This window comes from Caretta caretta, chromosome 1 (genome assembly GCF_965140235.1).
Source record: "Caretta caretta isolate rCarCar2 chromosome 1, rCarCar1.hap1, whole genome shotgun sequence".
Lineage (NCBI taxonomy): Eukaryota > Metazoa > Chordata > Testudines > Cheloniidae > Caretta > Caretta caretta.
The window spans coordinates 233039302-233064670 of record NC_134206.1 but is presented as its reverse complement, the minus strand read 5'-3'; the positions used below and the strand labels follow the sequence as shown (position 1 = coordinate 233064670).

General features: G+C 42.2%; 1 protein-coding gene across 6 annotated transcripts in view; it reads right to left on the bottom strand.

The window, feature by feature from the left end:
- Positions 1-25369, bottom strand: part of LMNTD1 (lamin tail domain containing 1) — a 307951-nt gene that overhangs the window by 270595 nt on the left and 11987 nt on the right. The window contains exon 1 of one of the 6 annotated variants that reach the window (XM_048826042.2): positions 678-798. The exons of the other annotated variants lie outside the window; for them this stretch is intronic. The gene's annotated coding sequence lies outside the window, so the exon portion shown is untranslated. Of the gene's footprint in view, positions 1-677; positions 799-25369 lie in introns of those variants that run through there. 6 annotated transcript variants of the gene reach the window in all.

Below are 25369 nucleotides of genomic sequence, written 5' to 3'. Positions count from 1 at the left end.
AGCCCTTGTTGGGATGATTGCCTGCGAATGCTGCACATTGTTCTCTGGCCCTTCCTCGTGAAAGGCATGAATTGGCCCCATACACATAATGCATGTGTGAGTGTAATTGTCTGTGTTTTCCTATTCTTTGTTGCCATGCACCTTGCACCAGTATGAAGTGGGTGTAAGATGCTCCTAAGTAAGAATGGAAGCATTTTATACAAGTATTGCACTGATGCAAATGACTGCCCAGCATACCTAGAAATAGAGAATCAGGCCCAGTATACTGCATGTTATATGCAAGCCCTCTTACCCTGCTGAGGTGTGGAAGGAATTATACAAACAAACAAATAGATACAAATGACTAAACCAGTTAATAAAACTAGGAAATTAAAAATGCAAGCACTATAAAATATCCATGTCTGCAGATTTTCAAGTGGAGAAACACTGCTGCAGACTGCAAGTGATACTGGGTAGGACTGAAGTTCTCAGCATGTAGCTTTCCTCCATAACATAATCAAGCACATCTCAAAGGAGCAAGAGTTTAATCTTCTGATCATTAGTTTTAATGCTGGCTCTGGGTATCTTCCTCCTCTAAGTTACAGCAACTGGATACAACCAAGCTGTAGGAGCTTTAAATTAATCCTGGAATTTGCTGTTCTCTTTTAGTTATCCTTCAGACATTACATAATACTTACTTTCTGGAAGTTCCTGCATGTTAAATCTTCCCGATGCCAGGAATTCTCAGCGGAACATCAATGTACTAATAACCATGTCTCGCATCATGCTTGATCCCTGTGATTAACTCAGCCAGATTTGTTGTTGGTTGCCAGAGGCAACTAATTTTGATTGATGGTTGCCATGAACTTACCACTGGAAGGGTGGAGCTTGTGCTCTACTGTTTCCCTGGGCACTGCAAACCACAAGAGGTGCTGGCAGAAAACAGGCAAACTAGAACAGCAACTGCTTATAAAGAAATTTACTGAGACCCCCATTCCTGCAGACACTTACATATGTCGGTAACTTTATGTATGTGAGTAATATTCACATGCCTAAGTGTTTGCAGGTTCCTGGCTATAGTATATGAAAGTTTGTATGGTATAGTTTTTAACAAGTTTGTTATAATTCTGCTTACACAGACCAAAAAAAAAAAAAAATCAAAAAAATCACAAGACGTAAAGTTACTTCCCATGTGCAATAATAAAAAAAACTGCTGTCTTTTCTCACTGTCCTACATTAAAGAGTGATTGTGATAAGACAAATCCCTTCTTTAAATATTTATCAGAGGAAAAGTAACATGACATGCAAGAGATTTGCATGGAACTTGTTTATCAGTTCTGGAGACATGCCTTTATCAGGCATTCTGTGACTCATAACACAATTTTCTCAGTCTAGTTCTAATATATGGTATGGTATGAAAGGCTTCCAGTATGCATTTGAAACGTTTTTCCACATGGATTTATTTTACTAGCATTTTTCTGTCTCATGCTTGTTTGTGCCTTTAAGACTTGCTTTACATTTTATAGGATTTTATTCAGCGTAGATGAAAAGCATATGTATTCCCACTCCTCTCTCATTATAATGCTACTTTTTTGAAGCAAAGCATATTGTGTGTGCTAAAGAGGTGTTATTATAACAAAGTTAGTAACTGGAAGCTTTCAAAGACGTGTTGATGAATCATTGGGAAACTGAACAACAAAATTTGTCCAGCTTTACTCTGTGCTCATTCAAATCTTGGTCTCTGCCAAAAAACATGAAAACTATTTCATTATATGAAGGACTTGTAGTACCACCCATTATTAAGGTTGCCCAATGCCGCCCATTAGAAAGCTCTATTTTCCGTTGCTTACAACTTTCCCAACCTTTAACTTTTTCTACAGTAATTTTATATGCTGGGTGTCTGCCGCAGGCTGAAAAGTTTTGGAAAATGTCAGTCCAAAAGGTTCAGCCTCTTTTAAGAACAAGGCCAGGGGGCAAACACATTAGGGGTTTTTTGGGGCAACTTCTTCTTTGAGAAGCTCTAGCACCCCTACACTTTGGGGAAAGCTTCAAATTTGGTGTGTGGGGGGTGTTCACCTTTGCATCAGGAATCTGCCTTTTGCCATCCCTGTGAAAATCCACTCAAATTTGGCCAAGTTATAAATCTTTGAAAAATTGCAGATTTCACCTGCTGAATAGATACTTGCCAGAACTTCACAGCTTAATTCACAGAAGATTCCGTCTACACTGAAGATACTCCAGTCTAGGGCTGAGCATAACTTTCCCTTCAATTTTCTTGGCTGCTCAGATCTGGGTCCAGGCACAGGAACTGAGCGCAGGGAGCCTCTCTCTCCTGTTTTCTCAATACTCCCCCCACCACCCTGCTGATGCCCAGGCAGTGTGGAAGAGGAAGGCACCTGAAACAAATGAAGAGTGGAAAAGAGCCAAATGTGGAAGGTGGGGGGAAGAGCTAGATTGGGACAAAGAGCCCGAGGAGGAAGACTGGCATGGGAGACTGATGGAGGGGGAGGAAATGGAAACTGGGACTGGAAGTTGGGAGAGACCAGGACCGCTGGGGCAAGGAGACTAGGACTGGCAGCTGGGCAGGAAAATGGGGGAAGGGACTGGGAGTCAGTGGATAAGATTAAGATTGGACAAACAACTGACAGGGAAACTGGGACTGTAAACTTTTTTGGGGAGGGGGGGAAAGGAGGTGAGGAGAGGGGGAACAGATCTGATGAAGAACCATAGTTCCTGGCCAAATGGACTGTGAGAAGAAGCTGGGTGAAGGATGGACCTTGAGATTGGATGAGGAGTCTAGGAAGGGAGACTAGGCCTGGGATCCAGTGGTGAGGGGAATGTGGTTGCTGGGCACATAACTGGAGGCCGGGGCAGGGAGAGAGAGATCAGATGGGGAGCCAGGAGGGAGGAAACAGACTGTCTGGGTAAGGAAACTGAGACTGGGAGCAGGGGTGGGGGGAGTCAGAAAGGGGAAACTAGGACTGGCTGGGGAAGGAGACTGGGATGAGAAGCCTAAGGAGTGGAGACTGGCATTGGCTAGGTGAGGGGAATCAGACTGGGACAAGGAGCCAGGGGTGGGGAAGAGACAGGACTGGGGCATAGACAGATTGGAAGAGACAGGGCAGAATGGGTCATGTTTGGGGAAAATGGGCAGAAAAGTCTGTATCTACTACAGCACATTCCTCTCCAGGGCCTGAAAAGGAACCAAAGATTCCTGAGTCTCACCATTCCACCGCAGTCAGCAAATGTCTGTGAAAAGCCACTGGCAAAGCACCTCATCCCTCTGAAGTGATGGGCCACAAAAGGATTGACAGCCTACTAGCAGTATCAGTGACTTTGTTAGTTCACATGGCAGAGATCTGTGTGGCAGATCTAAAGGTTCCAACCCTGCTGATGAAACATGTGGGTGTCAATATGATGACACATGATGGAATTAGTTTTTTTCAGTTTACTTTTTTAAAAACTGAGGAAGTCTCATACACATACAACATGAACTATGTTAGAAGAACATTAAGTTTCCAAAATCAAGCACTCAAAAGTTGGGAAATCCCAGAATTGAGGTTGCCTGTGTAACCTTAATCCCCGCCCCCTATTGGTGTAGGCACTGTGATACAGTCTTTAATTGAATGAACACAAGCTGTTTTCCACAGGACCCATTCTTGGTTGGCCTCTAAGCCCGACCATGATAAGTAATAGTTGTGGGGAATGACATACTGTGATTTCCTAAGAGATTCTTCTCATTGTTCTGTCTCATTGTATCAGATTAATAGCCATCACTTTCTTCTGCAGTCTTTTATGGCTTGTCTGCAAAGATTATTTTTCTAACAACCTTATTAACTATTGATTTCTACTATGTAACATTCCAATTTGAGACCTTCACTTCATAAATTAATAGATTTCAAGTCCAGCAGGAACACTGTAATCATTTAGTCTGACCTCCTGCATAACACAGGCCAGAGAACCTCACCTAGTAATTTCTGCATCAAGCTCATAATATTTGTTTTGAGCTACAGCATATCTTTTAGAAAGACATCCAGCCTTGATTGAAAGATGGTGAATCCTCAGATTCAGATGTTTTCTACCAGAAACACAGGACCTTACTTTCAGTGTTCACAATCACTAGCCTTCCATAAACTACCTCAAATTATCCATCTGGAATAAACAAGATTTCAACGCCTAATCCTGCAGTCCCGACTCAAGCAAAAGGAGATGAAGAGGACTTTTTGACCAAGCAAGGAGTGTTAATGGGAGTTTTGCCTGAACTGCCCATTGGAACATTCTATATAGATATTTTCAGAATGCTGCTACACTTTTCTCCATGTGTCAACTCTAGTAATTTATACCACCAGTAAGTATAGAAGTGAATCATTATAACTTTCAGCTATTCACATCTTTCAAGCTAATAATGAACCTGACCAGCCTTGCTTTATGCAAATTAAGATAGTAAATGTATTTATTGTGTTTTAATTGTATGATCATTTCAGACATATTAATGCTTTTTATATTCACTTTCATTTCCTTTTAGCCAATTTAATTTATTAATCAACTGTTTTGAAATGTAACCCAGCCATAGTGTATTGATTTCCATTTCACCTCATACTTCACTGAGTTTTTCACATTGTAAGTGGCAGCTAATGCCTGTAGGTTTTGTGCTGGACTGAGTCTCTTCATCTCATACCTCACTGAGTCCCTCCTTCCCATTGTTCTGAGCAGCCTGTTGACTGCTGTTTCTCAGCATACCATAAGCCTCTCTCATTTGTATTTTATTAGATAATATATCATGCTGTAGCTAAAATATTCAGAGTAGCCTTTCGCTGCACAATTTCAAAACCTAAGGCATTCATCTTTGCACAGTCATAGCTCAGAGAGTTACTCTGGATAGTTGATTAGTGAGTCAAGAGGTTTATTATAAGACAAACAACATACCCAGGTAAAAACTATAAACACATAGCAAACTGGTTATGGTCATTCTTCTTTCCTGTACCAAGAGTAACACAAACTTTAAAGCTGTGTTTAATAGTCCCTTCCTGACTCTATCTCCTTGTTTGTCATTCTTCCAACCTTTGATAATAAATAAATATGAGCCCAAATCAGCCCACCATATTTGAGTACACCCAAAATCCAAACTCAGTTCTGGATTTGAAGTTTGCAAATGAGCTTGTATAATATTCTATTAGGATGTTTTGATTGTCATGGCCAGACTGCTTCCCTTCCTTCTTAATCCATGTCCTCTATGCTGTTAAACAAGAGACAAGTGGAGATAAAGTTATGAAACAAGTGTATCTGTAATACTAAAGATTCTTAAAGCAATCTGGTAAGGATTTTTTTTTAAAGTTTGGGTTTATGGTGTATAAACTGAAAGTGCTTAATTATTTTCTTCTTAGAAATATCAGGACTTCAGCATTATCAATACTAAACTTTCAAAAATCACTGTCTTAAAAATAATGAGATTTTCAAAATAATGCATCTGGATCCTGTTTATTTGCTTTCTGGCCTTTGAGCCTTTAGGGTTTGTGTTTTCCAGCTTTTCTCAAAAAACATGAGGGCTAAAAACTTCTTTAAAAAGAAAAAAGAAAGCTGAGATTCTGGTATATTCACATGATGCCAGGGTTTAGGGTTTTAAGAAAAAATAATCAATTATCATGACATTCAGGATAAAACCACAACCCTGGGAACATCAACTCTGGTACCCCCCTCCCCGCCTTTTGCAGGAGAACCTACTATCCCAGAAGTTGTAACTCCCTCCTATATTTAATGTAAGGAGTGGGATGTTGAATCATTAACACTGAGATCTTCTAATATCTACGGTAGAGTCATTGAAGTTAAACACAAACAAGACACAGAATTTCAAACAGTCTGGCTAGAATTCCTCTCCACTATCAATTGCTCAACATTCACTCTCCTCATGTCGTCATTTCACTAGTTCTCCAGGCACCTGACATTCTTCTAGGCTAGACAAGACCTGAATTTGCAGTGCAAAAATACAAGCAGAAAATACCTTTAAAAATATGTTGGGCCTTCTTTATGCATGAAGAAAAGACAAAAAGGGTGCAAACTTTTCTCCTCATCTTTAAAACTTAATTAACACAGGAAATGTCTTGCGAATGGCCGTTCAAAGTCTTTGGAGAACATGCTCCCCTTATTAATTATTCAGATAGTCTTCAGAAGAATGTTCCAGGTCCTCAAAGGTATTTAGGTGCCTAGCTCCCATTGAAGTCAAAGGGAGTTAGGTGGCTAAATACCTTTGAAGATCTGGGCCAAGAATTTATCTAAAGACTCTCGGTGGAACTTTCAAAAGTGTCTAAGTGATTTAGGAGCAAATGGGACTTGTGCCCTGAATCACTCAGGCACTTAAAAATATCTTACCCTCTGACATCTCCATTTATTCAGGTTGTCCCAATTTTTTCCCTGCTTACTACTTTCCTTCACCTAATTATTAGGATTTTAGTGATTTTTCATGGCTGAGGATCAGTTACATTGCCAAAAACTGATGCATGGAATCTGTGTCCATATGTTACCGGAAAGATGCCTTGCAGACATTTCTTTAGGTTTTACAGAATCAGGCTGTCACAGAATAAAACAGAGGAATCATAAAGACTAGCTCTTGTGTAGCAGTGTACAGCTTCAAGCACTTCACTTCAACCACCCTAAATTAGTCCCTACAGCATGCTTAAATTAGGAATGTCAGTAATTTACAGATCGGAAAACTGAGGAAAAGAGGTCAAGTGACTGTCCAAGACCACAAATGCAGATCCAGGAGTGCAATTCAAATCCTGTGCTCAGACCAAATGCTCACATTAAAATTAACAAAAATGTTCTAAGTTAGGGAAAGATTTCAGTTTCAAAGTCCCAAGAGATTATTCAGAAGAACCATGTAATTTACTTTAAATTCTACAAAAATACCTTGAAATTCACAAGATGTGAATATTGTTCTCTTGTGTCCTTCTTATGCTATGTTGCTAAATACAAGATGATGTGCTTTAGAAGCAATTAGGGTTATCGTTAAAATATTGTGCAAGAGTAAACCAAGAAATTCTTGAATAAAGATGAATTCTTGTTAAATATGTGGGAGGAAATTATTCCTTGCATGGAAATGCCCACAGGAAGAGAGGGGTTACTCAAACACTGAGTCAGAGTCTGAAGTCATGCTGTCATTGGCTGACTGCCTGAGTTCGAACACTAAACCACCCTGCAAGGTGTGGTGCAGCACAAGATCCTACTGGAAAGCCCATCTAAAACTACTCAGGCTAGGGGAGTGTCTATCACCTAGTTGTGTCCATACCACCAAGCTGACACGCCTCAACCAAGTTGTGGTTCCAGCCATGTCTTGCTCTCACAGATGGTTTTCCATGAACTTGGGGAGGTGAGGAGATAATGCTTGTTGGACTCTGCTTTCCTTCCCATACTTAGCTAGATTTGATATTTGGCACAAGTATCATCCTTATTCAGCAAGCAAAAAGGGAAACGTATTCTCATTTATCAAAGCCTGATAAATAAGTTTTCCCCATATTCCTTCTTTCACCCTATTTCCTCATTGCCTGGTCCTGCACCTGTGCAGGAGAAATCAGTACAGAGGTTCCCCACCCGCAGGAAAAGCTTAGCTTCTCTGAAGATACCATATCAACTGAGTTCCCATTCATGGCCCTCAGCCCACTAGTGAGAGACAGGCTGGAGTTTCCTCAGCTGTCCGAAGCAGCTGACCCACCTCATGGTGAGACCAATTGACAGTGCCTCTTCTCAGTGCCGTCTAGAACACTCAGCCTCAGTTCCTTCCTAACCATGGTCAGCTAATGAACTTCCTGTCAGAAATGCCTCTAATTAGGCCATTTCCAGCTCTCTGCCACACCTGTGGAATGGCGCTTGATTTGAACAGCATTTCTTGAACCCATCGTTTGTTGCTTTCCCATTTAGTATCCCCAGGCCCCAGACTAGTTCTTTGCAGCAGCGACGCCTCCATTAGTGGTTTTTTGTTTTTGTTTTGTTTTTGTTTTTTGCTGTGTGGCTGAAGTCATATTTGATTTCTCAGCCCTTTTTTGAGGCAAGGAGGGTTTTTCAGCCAAGGCAGTTAACCTGTGTTGATTATTCTGGTGCATTGAGGATTACTGGCCTAATTTCTCTTTGACATTGATGTTCCTTCAGCATACATCTGTAGCCTCACTGCTTGGCCAACAGAGCTGCTTTGCTGGCACTTTGTGCATCCACAGTCTTCCTCATTAATGAAGTATAAATTTTCCCATTCCAGTTATTAGCATCTGGGCCTTCTCCCGGAACAGAGATTGTTTTTGTATTCTCAGGTTCAATCTTATGAAGCTGCTGCCCATACCATTTCCTTATTGGTGATGCATGGTCTGGGAAGACTGCCATCTTCTTTATACTTTGGCAATAGGCATTCATCCTGTGCACTCTGGGGATGCCATCATGATTCCCAATGGCACATTTCAACTATTAGGGTAAAAATCTTATTAAGTGATGCCTTGTGATGGGAGTATTTGTATTGGAAATCTCCCTCAAATCTTCTGGAAGCCAGGCAATCAATAACCTGAGAGGTATTTGTATTTGTTCTTTATATATTGTTAGATTGTAAGCTCCTCAGTACAGGCAGAACCGTCCCTTGGGTAGGGCGAATCGGAGCGACCACTCCGGGCCCCATGCTTTGGGGCCCCCCACACTTCAATAAAATTGGGACTGTCCCAATATTTAGCCTTTTATCCTGCGTCACGACCGATGTGTGATTGGGACTCCATTTGTCCCGATATTCAGGTGAGGAGGTGGGCAGGGAGATGGGGCAGGAGGCAGGTGGGTGGGCGAGTGAGGTGACAAGGCAAATGGGGAGGCAAGCGGCAGGTGGGTGGGTGGATGGTGAGGAGGAGCGTGGGGGTTGGGTGGACAGGGGGGCACGCTGGATGGATGGCCGAGGAGACTAGCGAGGAGGCAAGCGGCGGGCAGGCGAGTGAGGAGGCGCGTGGCGGGCGGGCAGGTGGGGGGGGCTGTGGAGGCAGGTGGGTGGACAGATGGCAAGGAGGAGAGTGGCAGATGGGGGGCGCACCAGGTGGACGGAGAGGAGACTAGTGGGGAGGCGAGTGGCGGGCAGGTGGGTGAGGAGGCAAGTGGCAGTAGAGCAGATGGGAGGGGGTCAGGAGGAAGGCGGGCAGATGGGATGGGCGCGCCGGGTGGGCAGCGAGGAGACTAGTGGGGAGGCGAGCAGCGGGCAGGCGGGTGAGGAGATGAGTGGCAGGCAGGAGTGGGGTGTGGAGGCTGGTGGGCAGGCAGATGAGGTGGGTGCACCGGGCGAACAACGAGGTGACTAGCGGGGAGGCTGATTTATCCCAGGCCCCACACCCGCCTAGGGATGGCCTTGGGTACAGGAGTTGATTCTCTCCCTAAGTCTGGACAATACTTAGCACAACGATAGCCTAATTCTGATTGGAGTTACTGAGGCATTACTGTAATATATTCGGTAAGTAGATCTAGCCACATTAATGTATTTATTAAATTTATTTTTGATTTGTGAATTGTAAATTCCCCCAAAAGATGACATTTCAGAGGCAACAAAGCTATTAATGAATTGGGGTTGAATTTGGCAAACAGTTTTGGCTGAAAAAAATGAAAAAAAATAGGAAACTTGAAATGATTTGTTTCAACATTTTCAAAACAAAACATTTTGATTTTTCCTTTTGCAATGACACTTGTTTCAAAAATTTTAAATATTTAAGCATTAAAAAACCCCAAAAATAAAACATTTTCTTTCAGGTCAAATGAAACATTTTATTTGAACCAGAATAAATTTTTTTTCAGGTTTTTCCTTCACTGAGAATACCAACAAATTTCTGTTTCTGATTGACCTGAAACATCCCCCCTCCTCTCCGAATTCAGTCACCAAACCAAACCAAATTTGTGCTCAGCTCTAACTGTAATATGACCATTGTTTAATGTTCAGAGAGCTTCCCCTTTCTTAGCTCCCTCCATGTCCGAGTCTTTTTATATGTCACCTTCTCAAATTACAGTTACCAGTTTTCGGCATCCCATTCTCCTTGTGAATGTAGTGGCACTGCACGTTGATAATGTGACCATCCTACTATCTATACTACTATTGCGTGGCTTTACCAACTTGGCTGATCATGGCAGGGCCTCCAAATTCTTACTGGGATTTCTGGCAGATTTCATATCTTCTAAGGAATAAAAATATTGCTTGTTACTACACTAGGATGTGTCTAACAACTGCATTAACCCCACAGACTGAACAGAAATGTAACATCTGAGTTGATGGTATCTCTTTAAGGAAATCAACCAAAGAACAAATATGTTTTACGTAATTCCCCAGTAGATTATAGTTACATCCATCTTGGATTGCCTCACTGCCCTGTCTCCAGCTGACAGGAAATCTCCTTTTATTTAAAGGTGTGGGATACAGAGAACAGTTACAACCTCTCTGTTACTTTTACTTAGCTACACCCATCACAAAATGTAATTTAGTCTGCTTACTCCCCTCTGTGCTATTTTGCTGTTATTTTGTTAATAAATGTAATTCTGGAGTTACATACTGTACGCTCACTCATTCTTAATGCCTCACAAAAACCATTGCTAATTTAAAGGCCACAAAACGGCCCCCAACCTCAGGCAGCATGTGGCCCCAAATGTATTATAAGTTGCAGGAAACTCATAACAGATCCCATTTCATTTATCAATGTAAATTCCACAGCTAGTAACAGTTATGGATATAATGGTGTGTGAGGAAAATACTGGGCATTTGTTCGGAGGCCTGTTTAGTTTGCTGGAATCTACTAAGGAGTTTAATTTTTCATACCCTTCATTAAAAGGGACCACAGGGAGGAGAAGGCATGAGTAAGCAGTGCCTTAAATATATTACAGATGTGTGGAGTTTGCTTTGGGAACCATAGTCAGAAATCATTTGGCCATAGCTGTCTGACTCTCACATTAGTTTCCAGTGTAGTATTCCTTACATGAAGCAATTCCTCTAAGTTACATGCAGATAGGGTCATGAAGGGTGCACGTACATGGCAGATATGAAGGATGCATGCTTATAAGAGCGGGCCTTTCAAGAATCAGTGGAAAATGCATATTTTCTCAGAAGACCGTGGAAAACTAATGCTGATCTGGGGAACGTGTGTGTGTGAGAGAGAGTGAGAGAGAGAGAATAGAAATCAGGAACATGTAAATATGTACATTAACTCAGCAGTGAAGTTGTACTTGCAGTATGTACACTACAGTAGCAATTAGCCCAAAACATATGTTTGACCTCTGTAGCGGGGTGGTCACCCCGCTCCGTCCCTGAAGCGGTTAAAGGCAGCCCTAGAGAGGGCTGCAGAAGAGAATGGGATTAAGAACAGCTGAGGGAAGCTGACTATGTAGCTGACCACAGCTGTGGCCAGCTCAATCAGGGCCCTGCTGGTCCTTATAAGAGGGCTGTGGGCCAGAAGCTGGGAGAGTCTCACTCTAGCCCTGGAGTGGGAAGGGCTAGCTGCCTAGGAGCAAGGTACCGGAGCTTGAGCAGTGCTGGGGAAGGGCAAAGAGAGCTCCAGCCTGGTAAACCTGCAGGCCTTGGTAAAGGCCCAGAAAGGTACTGAGACTCCAGAGGGGCAGCCTGGGAATAGGCAGAGGCAGCTGGTCCTAACCCATGCCAATGATGAGTGGCCATTACAGACTGCAGTCTGCCCCAGTCAGTGGAGGTTAGATGATGCCTGGCAGTAGCCACTGAGGCAAGGTGAGGTTGGGGGTTCTCCTGGGAGGGGAGACCCAGAGTATGGGGATACTGCTGGGGCAGAACCCCAGGGTAAAGGGCACTGGGGTCTGGAAGGGGTCTGGCTCACCAAGGAATACCATGTGAGGTCTTAAATGAAAGCCAGGGCCACACTGGTCATTACATATAGTTCACAATGGTATTACAGATACTCTGTAAGGAGTTATGAGTGTATACTAAATATGTGTTAAGGACTGTATCAAGGCAGGGTTAATAAACAGGTTTTCTAACCGGGAAGAAATGTTTGTGCACCCCTCTCCTTGTTGAGAAGCATTGTAAGCTAACACAACTGATACCCATTTACACAGAAAGTCCAATAGAGGTGTGAAGTCCACAGGAAAGAGCACACGGGAAAAAACAAGCGGTCGGTGGTTATACTGACTCTGAACAGACAATGAACTTTAGGGAATATAAGTACAAGACTAAGAGAACATGCCCTTATCCTCCAATGAGGAAGTAAAGGGGCAGTAGTGCGATGACATTCATGAAAAGGAGATCACAACCAGCCTTGGTTGAAATGCCACAAATGACTTTGGGGGTGAGGAGACCTTATTTAGACACAAGGTTATACAAGGAGCTGATCCAGAGTTGAATCTCACAAGCTGGTATGTACACTGTTCCCTTGGGGATAGCAGACCTGGTATTTTTGTGAATGTTTAGTGGATAAAGGGCTGGACGCTACAGGAGAATGCTTCAAAGGAGCTCAGGGACTGGGGTACACCTATTTTTAACCTGTGGGGCAAAATAAGGACTGGCATTCCCAAGAGAAGAGTGCTTGAGTGGTTCACAAGCTGGTGGTGCCAGGGACCCGACACCAGCTGAGCACAAGTCTCCTTCATGCTGGAGGCAGGGGAGTAACAAGGTGACTGCAGACCTGGGTATCCCAAGAACCCTCCCACCTACCCAGAGAAAAAGTCACTGTGGGTGAAATTCATACCTGTCCAGAGGGGCAGCATAATGCCTATATATCACTCAAGCCCTCAAAATAAGGCTTAAGAAGTGCATAGGCCTTGTGCTGGCCCTCTACACAGGGCGAATCCTACCCTGAGCGAACATTGTGCTCAATCCAGGAAATCACTGCTGAGTCTTCTACGATGGAATTTTATGGACTATTGCTATGCTGTCTTCAATCCAGCAATTAACTATGCCTTAAGGGGAAAATTAATCCAGGCAAGCAAATCCTGTGCACAACCCTCCATATCACTGAATATACTCCTCATGTCAGTGCAAAATGGGGTTGCGATGGAGTAGCTACACAGAAGTGTCGCTTTTCATGGAGGAAATTCTATGCTGGTCATGAAGAGGTCAACAAGCTTGAAATAGTGATAGTGGCCTTATAGATTACTGAAGGGACTTTGGTCTTCCAACTCCTTCAGAATTTCCACACACAACACAGTCGTTCAAGCCATTGCTGATGTGCATGCGACTTTAACCCTACATCAGAGAACAATACATTAGAGCTGCAACCATGATGATAACTTGTTACTTAAAGGAAAGGAGCGCTGTCTAGCAATTTTAAGCCAGGTGTGCACCTGTATCCCATACCTGGTTTCTGAGGTTGTACTCTTGACTCTGCCATCAACCTGTTATGTGACCCTGGGCAAGTCACTTAATCTCTCTGTGCCTCACCTTCCCATCTGTCGAACTGAGATAACCTTATTAACCTCATATGGGCATTGTAAGGTTTAACTAATGAGTATCTGCAATTCAGTCTGAGATACAGATTAGAGCCAGCTTCAGAACCCCACTCACAAAACATCCGGAGACAAACTGTCTTGGGAAGAGATCCCTCTTTTGGTAAAAGAGGTCAGTTTAGAGCCGGAACCAAGTAAACTTTCTTCATAAAGGATCCTCAGAAAATAGACTTTATACCAAGAAACAAATCACATACAAAACATGTACATTTTAAAATCCTCTCACATAGCATATCAGAGTTGGAAGGGACCTCAGGAAGTCATCTTAGTCCAACTCCCTGCTCAAAGCAGGAACAATCCCCATTTTTGGCCCCAGATCCCTAAATGGCCCCCTCAAGGATTGAACTCACAACCCTGGGTTTAGCAGGCCAATGCTCAAACCCCTGAGCTATCCCTCCCCCCTTCTCATAGCTGGGAAGCAGAGAAGAATTTCTCTCTAAACGGATACCTTTATATTCCATTTGCCTCTGTATATCTCCTCTTAGGAACTGGGTCCAGCTGTTCTTACTACTTTCCACTTCAGCACCTGCAGGAAGTACTCCTCCAAGTCTTAGGTTACACACCTCAGTAAGCCTTAGTAAGGGAAACTGAGATGGAGAAGCCATACCCCTTAGCACCTCCTTTTTGAGTATCAAAGGTCTGTAATATACATCACAGAGAACCTTGAATGAATTGTATTATTTATGTGCAAAGTCTTTATTACTTTACAAGCTGCATTTAATTAGCATAGATAAACAGAATGATAACCTTACAACAGATAAACAGATTTATTAGTCTTTCAAAACAAAACAAACTCACTAGTTAGTCAAGAGATCCCTTTACAAAATACTTTACAAAAATAAATTAATTTTATTCAAGATCTTCTTACTTAAATTTTTACTCAGTATTATGATCCGGAAGAAGTCTGAACTTACTACCTGAACTATGGTTAAATTTGTAACAGCATTTGCCATTTTTTTTCTAAAGGCTTTCACTACAGTCAAACAGAAATGGCAGAAAAAGATTATACTGTCTACTGATTTAAGTGCGAAGAGTGACACAAACTAAGTGAAAAGAAAAACAGAGGTTTAGAGGTTATTTGCTATCACTGTTTGAATGAAGAAAAAGAGGGACTATAAGCAATTTAGTGTGTGTTTATTGCTTTCCACCTGGATACATTGTTTGTCTTATTATAAATGTCTTGACTTACTGCCCAACCATCCAAACCTAGCTTTCAGCTGTGATGGTTCAGGAAGGAAAGATTAATATGTCCTGTATTGATTCAAGTAACAAAGGCCAAATCCTGGTTGTCTAGCGTGCCTAAATTTCCCACTGAAGTCAGGGGACATTTTGGGTGCATAAAATCACATGATGCTTTTGCACTGGAGCCCCAAAATTGCTATCAGTTCATGTTTCAGACTCTTATCTGAAGCCGAAGTGTTTAGAAAAACAGCAATAATTTTACACCTATTTTTTTTGCCATTTTCTAATTGGCTCTACTCATATCTAACCTGCTGTGCACCGCCATCACAAACCCCACCAAGACATTACTACTTTCTAAGGTTCTTCTTTCCCTTGAATATCTGTCATCTGATGTGGAAAATAAAATCACAATGTAAAAAAGAGAGATGGGAAGCAGGAAACCAAATTTTAAGGAAAATCATTTACACAGGAGAGTACCAGGCAAATGTATCCCCTTTAAAAAATAACAATCTGTTCTTTCCAAAGCTATTCCCACTTTCTCTATTTCTGTCTCCCCTAATAAATTAAAATACATTGTGTTCAAGACATTGAAATATTCATCATTTTGCTCACTGGAGTGTTGTATTTCAGGCTATATGTGAGGGGGGGAAAACTTTTGCACTGTTTTTGTTTTCTTGGAAAAGGAAACTGTGAACCAGTTCTTCATAGGGTGTGAAGCACCATAGCTCACTTGGAGCTCTGACCGTCTATGCCTGGTCAGAATGTGGTCCTGGGCCTTAAAAAAATATATTATCCTCCAAGCATTAAAGCATCTAGGCTTTCATGTAAGAGCAGGATGCTGGTCTTCTGCTAAATAAAAAAAATAAATTAAAAGTATGTCTAAATAGCCTTTCTGGTTTTATTTTCAGAGGGGTTGGTAATTTCAGAGGGGTTGCTTACCTTCGGTATTGGTAAGTGGCAGATCATTTCAGACATGAGTTACCTCCTGCCTACACTCATTTAATTTATTATCTAATTCCTTATTCTAGGGAATTCCTGGACAGACTGGAAGCTGTTTTGGGGCAGGGGACAGTTATTTTGTAAGTGTGTACAGCACTTACACAATGGGACCCTGATCAGAGCTTTTACATGTTACCACAGTAATTATAATAAATAATAGGTAGTAAATCCCCTTCCACCTGAGTTATGCAGCTCAGAGCCTTAGTGCTAAAATAATCCTTCCCCCTGTGCAGCCACGAGGGGAAGTTGAATAGGTCATAGCCTGTTCGTCATATCCAATGTCATGGCACCACATGTGTACTCAATTGTCTGTATAGTCCCATCTGTGAGGAGCAAGATCACGAAAAGATGTCAGGTGCAGGTTAGCTCTGAAGTCTTGGCATGATGCTTGGCCCTTTTTTCACTCAGGTTTTTGTATCTATCTTCCTTTACAACCTTTATGATAGCCAAGGACAGATCCAAATGTGGAGCAACTATGTCTTTGAAGTTATCCATGTTTATGCTGCATGAGGTGAGATTCTGCTTAATGATGTCTTTGAAACATTTTCACTAACCTCCCCTCTAGCCAGGGGTACTGGAACAATTTTTATAGCCGGGGTGGGGGCTGATGATGGAAACCATGTATTTGGTGTTTGGTACTACTACTTCAAGCCAGGGGGTGCGGCAGTACCCCTAGTTTGAGCACCACTGCCTCTAGAGCCTTCCGGGCTTCAGCTCGCCATACAAAACTTTCTTCGGCAGTCTATCATCACCCATTCTCAAAACACAACTTACAGTGAGCTTTGATCATTGCCTTGATGCTGGTTGTCTTTGCTCTTTCAAGGATGTTAACATTTGAACTTGTCTCACTGGTGGACCTTCAGAACAGAGTGAAGACAGTGCATGGGAAATTTTTCAAGTTGCTTAATGTGTCTGCAGCATACGGTCTGTTTCACACCCATATAAAAGGGCTGCTATCACTGTGGCATTGAACAGCATCAATTTTGTTGACCGTTTGATGGCATGCTAGTTGAGTATCCTAGGAAGAAATATTCTGCAGGCCTTGCTTGCCTTTTGTATTCTATTTGATATTTCTTGATCTAGGGAACTGTCACTTGAGATGGTATTGCCAACGTATGCAAAGCAATTGAGGAGGCTCTTTAGCGCTATACCACTGAGGTAACATTTGTCTCAATGTAACAGCCGTGTTAGTCTGTCTTTGCAAAAAGAAAAGGAGTACTTGTGGCATCTTAGAGACTAACCAATTTATTTGAGCGTGAGCTTTCGTGAGCTACAGCTCACTTCATCGGATGCATACCGTGGAAACTGCAGTAGACATTATATACACACAGAGATCTTGAAACAATACCCCCTCCCACCCCACTGTCCTGCTGGTAATAGCTTATCTAAAGTGATCATCAAGTTGGGCCATTTCCAGCACAAATCCAGGTTTTCTCACCCTCCGCCCCCCCCCCCCCAAACTCACTCTCCTGCTGGTAATAGCCCATCCAAAGTGACCACTCTCTTCACAATGTGTATGATAATCAAGGTGGGTCATTTCCAGCGCAAATCCAGGTTCTCTCACTCCCTCACCCCCCCAAGGTTTTTTGGAGGGGGGTGAGGGAGTGAGAGAACCTGGATTTGCGCTGGAAATGACCCACCTTGATTATCATACACATTGTGAAGAGAGTGGTCACTTTGGATGGGCTATTACCAGCAGGAGAGTGAGTTTGGGGGGGGGGGGGGGGCGGAGGGTGAGAAAACCTGGATTTGTGCTGGAAATGGCCCAACTTGATGATCACTTTAGATAAGCTATTACCAGCAGGACAGTGGGGTGGGAGGGGGTATTGTTTCATGTTCTCTGTGTGTATATAATGTCTACTGCAGTTTCCACGGTATGCATCCGATGAAGTGAGCTGTAGCTCACGAAAGCTCACGCTCAAATAAATTGGTTAGTCTCTAAGGTGCCACAAGTACTCCTTTTCTATTTGTCTCAGTGGTAATGGTTGATGGGGCTGGTTAGAGGACTTCATTTTTTTCCAGGCTGATATTGAGTCCAAACTGTTTAGTTGCCTCTGAGTACCTGTAGGTCCGACTTTCACTCTGGCTAAGTAGTAAGCAAAAAAGGCTTCACATGAGTTCCTCAAGAGCTTGTCTTTGCAATAAGCCTCTGGAGATAACAGTTTGTCAGTTGGGTACCTTATCTAGATGCCCTTTTGAAGATTGTATGCTGTGTAATTCAGAACTGCTGCAAAGAAAGGACCAGAAAAAGGCAGGTGCCAGCACACAGCCTTATTTCACCCTGATTAGATACAGGAAAGGGCTTAAAAGGCTACCATGGGAGAATATTTAACCAGTCACGTCTTCATGGAGTTGACAGACAATGTTAAATTTGGTGGGGCAGCCAAACTTTTCTAAAATTATCCAGAGGCCATTTCTTCTCATGGTACCAAATCTTCTTTTTTTAGGTCTATGAAGACCGCGTTCAGTGCCATGTTTTGTTCAATACATTTTTCCTGAATGTTCTCACAATGTAAATGACATCTGTGGTGCTCCATCGTGATCTAAATCTATATTGAACCACTGGTAAAAACTTCTGATACTGTTTCAACAAGCTAATTGATGAAAACATGGGTGAGGATTTTAAAGTATTTGCCTGGTTTACTGCCAGTCAGCTAATGCAAAGCACTCTCCCTTGTACTGGGATACTGGAGGATGCACCCAGCATTCTGTCCACGAACATAATTCCCAAGAGTCTGAGTGTCACCTGGGCAGGGAGCAGTCTGTGGGACGAGATTAGTCTTTGGCAGCATCAGACGTTCTGTAACTGCTCCTGAACGAGAAGTACCTCTTGGGAATGGAGCACAGTTCTTATGGCTGCTAGGCTTAGTTTGTGTCAAATTTTAAAGTTATTGAGAAGTGGGTTTTGTTTGAGATTATCAAGAGGTTCAGTGCTGTCAAGGGGCTAAAGAATATAACATAGGTGTCTGGAATCTTGGCTTCCATTCCCAGCCCTGTCACTGATTTGCTGTGTGACTTTAAGCAAGTCCTGAGGCCAATATTGCCACTAGCAGGAGGCATCCAAAAATCTGTGGCTGGTCTTAAAAACTGGGCTATCAACCTTTATGTGTGTGTTCACCCACCTGAAAAACTGACACAACATTGACCTACCTCATAAGGATGTAAAGATTTCTTTTATATTTATATTTTAAAAGATCTTCAAGGCCTTCCAGTGAAAAGTGCTATTTTAATGCAAAGTTTCCTTATTGCTCAATACCCAGTCAATCATATATTACTAAAAAATATTGCTTATACAGTAACTCCTCACATAAAGTTGTCCCGGTTAACGTTGTTTTGTTGCTGATCAATTAGGGAATATGCTCATTTAAAGTTGTGCAATGCTCCCTTATAACGTTGTTTGGCAGCCACCTGCTTTGTCCACTGCTTGCAGGAAGAGCAGCCCGTTGCAGCTAGCTGCTTGGGGCTTGGAACCAGGGCGGACCAGCAGCCCCCCATCAGCTCCCCACTCCCCTAAGTTCCCTGTGCAACAGCTGCCCAGCAGGCTACCAGTTGCCAGCAGTTCAGCTGTCCCTCCCCCACTGCCATGTGCTGCTCCTTCCCTCTGCCTTGGAGCTGCTTCCGGGAGCCTCCTGCTTGCTGTGCAGGGGAGAGGAGAAGAGGGGGGCTAATGGCAGGGTGTCCCCCTACTCCTGCCCCCCCGCTTACCCCCTCTTCATATAAAGCAGGGCGGGGACACGACAGGGTTTAGGATGGAGAGAGCTTGCTGGCCACAGCTGCTGTCTCAACTTCCTGATCTTTTTAAATGCAATGTACTTAGAGTGGTGTCAGAGTACTTAAAGGGGCAATGAGCATCTCTCTCTCCCCCCCCCCCACACACACACAGGGTGTGTGTCTCTGTCTGCCATGCTGTCTCCTCTCGCTTCATTCGTGCTGCCTTGTAGAGTGTGAGGCTACATTAACAACGTGTTAACCCTTGAAGGCTCAGCCAAGTGCTAGTTCATCATTTAGCAGGAAGGCATTCCCTGGGAAATATCCCAACCCTCTTCCACTCTCTAACTTCACCACCTCAACCAAGCTTCACAATCATCATTGCTGTGTACAGTATTAAATTGTTTAAAACTTATACTCTGTGTGTGTGTGTGTATGTATAGATATATATTATATAGTGTCTTTTGTCTGAAAAATTTCACTGGAACCTAACCTCCCCTGTTTACATTAATTCTTATGGGGAAATTGGATTTGCTTAACATCATTTCACTTAACATCGCATTTTTCAGGAACATAACTACAACGTTAAGGGAGGAGTTACTGTATATAATATAAACAGTTATTTAGGGCCCAGATCCCCAAATGCATTTAGGCACTTAACTCCTATTGATTTAAATAGGAGTTAGGCACCTAATGTTATGAACTGGGATGTAGGTTGTCTGGCCTAGTAGTCAGATCTAGTGGGTGGCACAAGCATCCAGTTTGGTGAATGAAGCCAATGCTCAGCACCAGAGTCAACTGCCAGTTACCAGAGCCAGGAGTAAAGCCGGAGTCAGAACCAGAAATCGAAGCTGAGGTCAGATACCAAATGCCAGCGTCAGAGCCGGAGCCAGGACTGATGACAGGATTGGAGGTAAGGTGTAAGGGCAAGAGCTGGAGGAAAGGCAAGAATCACAGAGGCAGCAGGAGCAAGGTAGGAACAGGATCAAAGACGGGAAAGGCAGGAGCAGAGCAGGAATCAGAAACAGGGTCGGGTGCAGGAGGCAGGCATACGCAGGGTCCAATACAGCCACAACAGGAAATCACATTGTTGCTCAGACAAACTTCCTGTTCCCCTTCTGGCTTAAATAGTTTAGTTGGACCAATCACTGGAGATGGATGATCCGTCAATCAGAGCTCCAGAGGGTGGTGCCCCGGCTGAGGATATAGTCCTACTAGCTTCTCAGTCCACCAAGTTCCAGCAGATGCAGTAGCTGACTGGGACTCCAGGCCTGGGTTCAAGACCTGGGACACCTATGGGGATCTGGGCCCAGGTGTTTTATAGAAATGTATGGAGACAAGCTACATGCCCCAAAGAGCTTAACATCTAAAGCCTTGGTCTTGTGATGAGAAGTATATATTAGGGCTGTCGATTAATCACAGTTAATTCATGAGATTAACTCAAAAAAATTAATCAATTAAAAAGATGAATTGGTTTTAATCACACTGTTAAACAATAGAATACCAATTGAAATTTATTAAATATTGTGGATGTTTTTCTACATTTTCATATATATTTTATTCTGTGTTGTACTTGAAATCAAAGTGTATATTTTTTATTACAAATATTTGCACTGTAAAAATGATCAACAAAAGAAATAGTATTTTTCAATTCACCTCATACAAGTACTGTAGTGCAATCTTTGTTGTGAAAGTGCAATTTACAAATGTAGATTTTTTTGTTAGATAATTGCACTCAAAAACAAAATAATGTAAAACTTAAGCGCCTACAATTTCATTCAGTCCTACTTGTTGTTCAGTCAATCGTTAAGACAAACAAGTTTTGTTTACATTTACAGGAGATAATGCTGCCCTCTTCTCACTTTCTGGTGACATTGTAAATAAGCCGGCATTTGCATGGCACTTTTGTAGCCAGCATTGCAAGGTATTTACGTGCCGGATATGCTAAACATTCATATGCCCCTTCATGCTTCAGCCACCATTCCAAAGGACATGCTTCCTTGCTGATGACACTTGTTAAAAAAATGTGTTAATTAAATTTGTGACTGAATTTGTTGGGGGGGAGAATTGTATGTCCCCTGCTCTGTTATACCTGAATTCTGCCATATATTTCATGTTATAGCAGTTTCAGATGGTGACCCAGCACATGTTGTTCATTTTAAGAACATTTTCACTGCAGATTTCATAAAACGCAAAGAAGGTATCAGCGTGAGATTTCTAAAGATAGCTACAACACTCGACCCAAGGTTTAAGAATTTGAAGTGCCTTCCAAAACCTGAGAGGGACAAGGTATGGAGCATGCTTTCAGAAGTCTTAAAAGAGCAACATTCTGATGCGGAAATTACAGAACCCAAACCACCAAAAAAGAAAAATCAACCTTCTGCTGGTGGCATCTGACTCAGATAATGAAAATGAACATGCGTTGGTTCACACTGCTTTGGCTGTTATCGAGCGGAACCCATCATCGAAATGGATGCATGTCCCCTGCCCTGGAATGGTGGTTGAAGTATGAAGGGAGATATGAACCTTTAGCACATCTGGTACGTAAATATCTTACAATGCCAGCTACAACAGTGTCATGTGAATGCTTGCTCTCACTTTCAGATGACATTGTAAACAAGAAGGGGTAGCATTATCTCCTGTAAATGTAAACAAATTTGTTTGTCTGAGTGATTGGCTGAACAAGAAATAAGACTGAGTGGACTTGTAGGCTCTAAAGTTTTACACTGTTTTATTTTTAAAAGCAGTTTTTGTGTACATAATTCGACATTTGTAAATTCAACTTTCATGATAGAGATTTCACTACAGTACTTGTATTTGGTGAATTGAAAAATACTATTTCTTTTGTATTTTTACAGAGCAAATACTTGTAATCAAAAATAAATATAAAGTGAGCACTGTATACTTTGTGTTCTGTGTTGTAACTGAAATCAATATATTTGAAAATGTAGAAATCACCCCAAAATATTTAAATAAATGGTATTCTATTATTGTTTAATAGTGCGATTGTGATTTTTATTTTAATTGCTTGACAGCCCTAGTATATATGTGAACAAGTGTAGGGTGTTGCTTGTACATCTCTCTTAGCAGGATTGGGGCTTAAAGAGACACTACGTAAACGAAGGGCTGGGATTGAGAAAAGCAGTATGACTGACACTTTTAATTGGACACATCCAGTTTAAAATGTACAAAGGTTAACCTGCTCATAAACCCGCTTTGTTTCTTTGGTCATCTTGTTCTTATCTGCTTGAAATGAACAACAACAAAAAGCCCCTCAAAACACATTTTCTGGGATAGGCAGTGGGGGGAAAAAGAGCTTTTCACAGCTCTGATTTCCAGTAACTTAAAAGGCATTGAGTAACCCAATTATCCTAAAATAGTCATCCAATTTGTTTCTCTGTGGGAAAGCTTGGCATGCTTAGGTCATAAGGACCAAGAAATTAGCTCTTTGTTGAATGTCCTCTCATATTTCCCAACTGACAGAGCGCAAAAGCGAGGAACAAACCTGAGAAAGGGACATTTTAAAAACAACAGGGAAACTGTTTTCAAAAGAGGAATTAACCTGCTGAATCCATGTTAAATGCAGTTCTTTGCAAAGCCACCAATTTATGTTTTTGGCAGATTTGCTCAGCAAGAACTAACATATCTGCAAAATATTCTTGAATATGTGGGTCTGGTGAAGTTTTATATTCATTCCTAAACTTTTCATGAAATCCATGAAAATTCATGATTACTTTTCCCATGCAAAATTCTTAATTTTGAAATATTAGCAGTAACACCTTGTTCCAATCTTTATTATTTTATTTTGCATCATATGATTTTTTTAAAATACACAAAATGAAAGAGGGCCTATCTTGTGCCCTATGGTCCTGATTCAGGAAATCATCCCTACACAGGTTGCATTAGAAACAGTTTGATCAGAAACCATGTTTAAACCAAGTTTTAATATGGTTCCTTAACAAGGTCACAAGACTTTATTGGATCAAATAGGACACTTTAAACTCCATTGTTTTACACCATTTGCTATCTTTGTTTGACTCACTTGTTCTCAGTTTCCAAAAAAGGAGAATTTTATCCTGTGCACCTGAGTTTTTCAGTGTTATTTACATGTTGCTTTCTTTGATTAGAGGTTTGGCTTAGGACCTGGTCCTGCTCCTAAATGAAGACCATAAGCTATTCTGCTCTCAGTTGCACCATGAAGACTACTCTGTTCAGAGTTATTCCTGGGGAAGTCAACGGTGAGGGTTTTTTTGGATTTATACCTGTGAAATGGAGAACAGAACGGGGTCTTATAACTCCGATGAATGTGGGGGCAAGCCCTTGGTGACTGAGGGTAAAAATTTTCAGAAAACACCTACTTGATTTAGGAGCCTAAGGTCCCTTAGTCAAAACTGACTGGGGTATTTAGACATCAGCTTCAACAGGAGATACTCACATCAGAATATCTCATGGCCCAGTGGTTCAGGCACTCACCGGAAAGGTGGCAGATCCCTGTTCAAATCCCTTCTTCCTCTCAGGTGCAGGGAAGATTTGAAGCAGCTGTCTCCCACATCCCAGGTGAGTACCTTAGCCACTGTGGGAAACACTATGGGGAAAAACAGCATAAGCTCCTAAAGCCAAGAGAGGGTTTGCAACTGGGACTCCCAAGCAGAGCGAAGTGCCTCTTTCCAGCCTGGACTTAAGCTCTGAACTCCCTAAGAGTGCTGGAGCTTGAGACACACCCCTCACCCTGGCATTTCCCACTAGCTAGTTTAGGCAGCTACCTAGCCCACTGGTTTTTTGTGAATCCCATTCTGAGGACACCTCTCTCTCCCCATTCATTGTATAGGGAGCTGAGGCACCTAACTCGGGCTTTGTGAATCCCAGTGATTTTCAAGGCGCCTAGCAGTTAGCCATGATGCTTAGTGTCCCCCACACCTACATTTCTTTGTGAACAAATCAAAACCACAGCTAGAATAATGAGATGTATGCTAAATGGTGGTGGTTAGTGAGCTTAGTAAGGGGCGCATTCTTGTCTTTTTAAAGTCTGTTGGCACTTAAACGAAAGGTAAGTGCCCAAAGAGAGATGGGATACTCTATCTGGGTGTCATGTCCAGCCTTTTCTCCTCCTATCATTAAATAGAAGGAGTGGGTCCTCAGGATCCAGCTAGATGAGAGGGGGATTCTCTTATGGAAAAAGGGGTCTCACTATGGAAAAGACTGAGAACCATTGGTCTAGCAGACCAAATAGTCTCTGAAGCCTCTTCATAGAATATGCAGGAACTTTTTGTCTTGATGGCCTGGACAGATAAGGGCACTAATTGCCCAGCATCAAGCTACCACACTGCTACACTAAAGCTCTTGTTTATTTCAAGTGAAAGTTTCTAATATGCCAAGTTGCAAAGTTATTACTTGTCTTTCAGTGCCAGTTCAATTCAGCTATTTCTGTGCCAGCTATTTGGCTGCTTCTAATTCTTGGAATCCTCTCCCACCTGCCTCTCATCTTGATCTGAAAGAAAAGACTGATTTCATGTAGCTCCATCTTAAAATGATTTCTGAGTCCTAAAGTACCTTTAGAGTATTGTCATTCTTTAACCTGTCTGACTCCTCCAGAGCAAATTGATTGTGGAGTTAATGCAGGGATGCTGATTGCTCTTACTTGACAACCGTACATACTTTATCACAGCTACAATGTCACTTTCTTGCCTTTAAATTGCTTTAAAATTATACTGACACAGGGTTCAGCAAAAAAGGTAATGCAGAATACATAAAATCTACAGGCAGATTATTCCCTTATTAAACAAACTACAGTTAGATTTCCAAAGCATGCCCAGGATTGTGAGGCCCTCCCCCCAAATTATGAGATTCTGGGGGCTCCTTTTATTTGCCTTCTGGTTTTTGAACCTCTATGGTTAGCATTGTCCCACTTTGCTCTGCAACCATGAGGGCTAAAAACTTGCTTTTTTAATTAAATCTGAGATTCTCATGTAGTCATCTGATTACAGGAGCTGGGGCTTCCAGAAAAATGCCAAATATTGCAAAATTTTAAAAAAATTAGGAGTTGCCAATA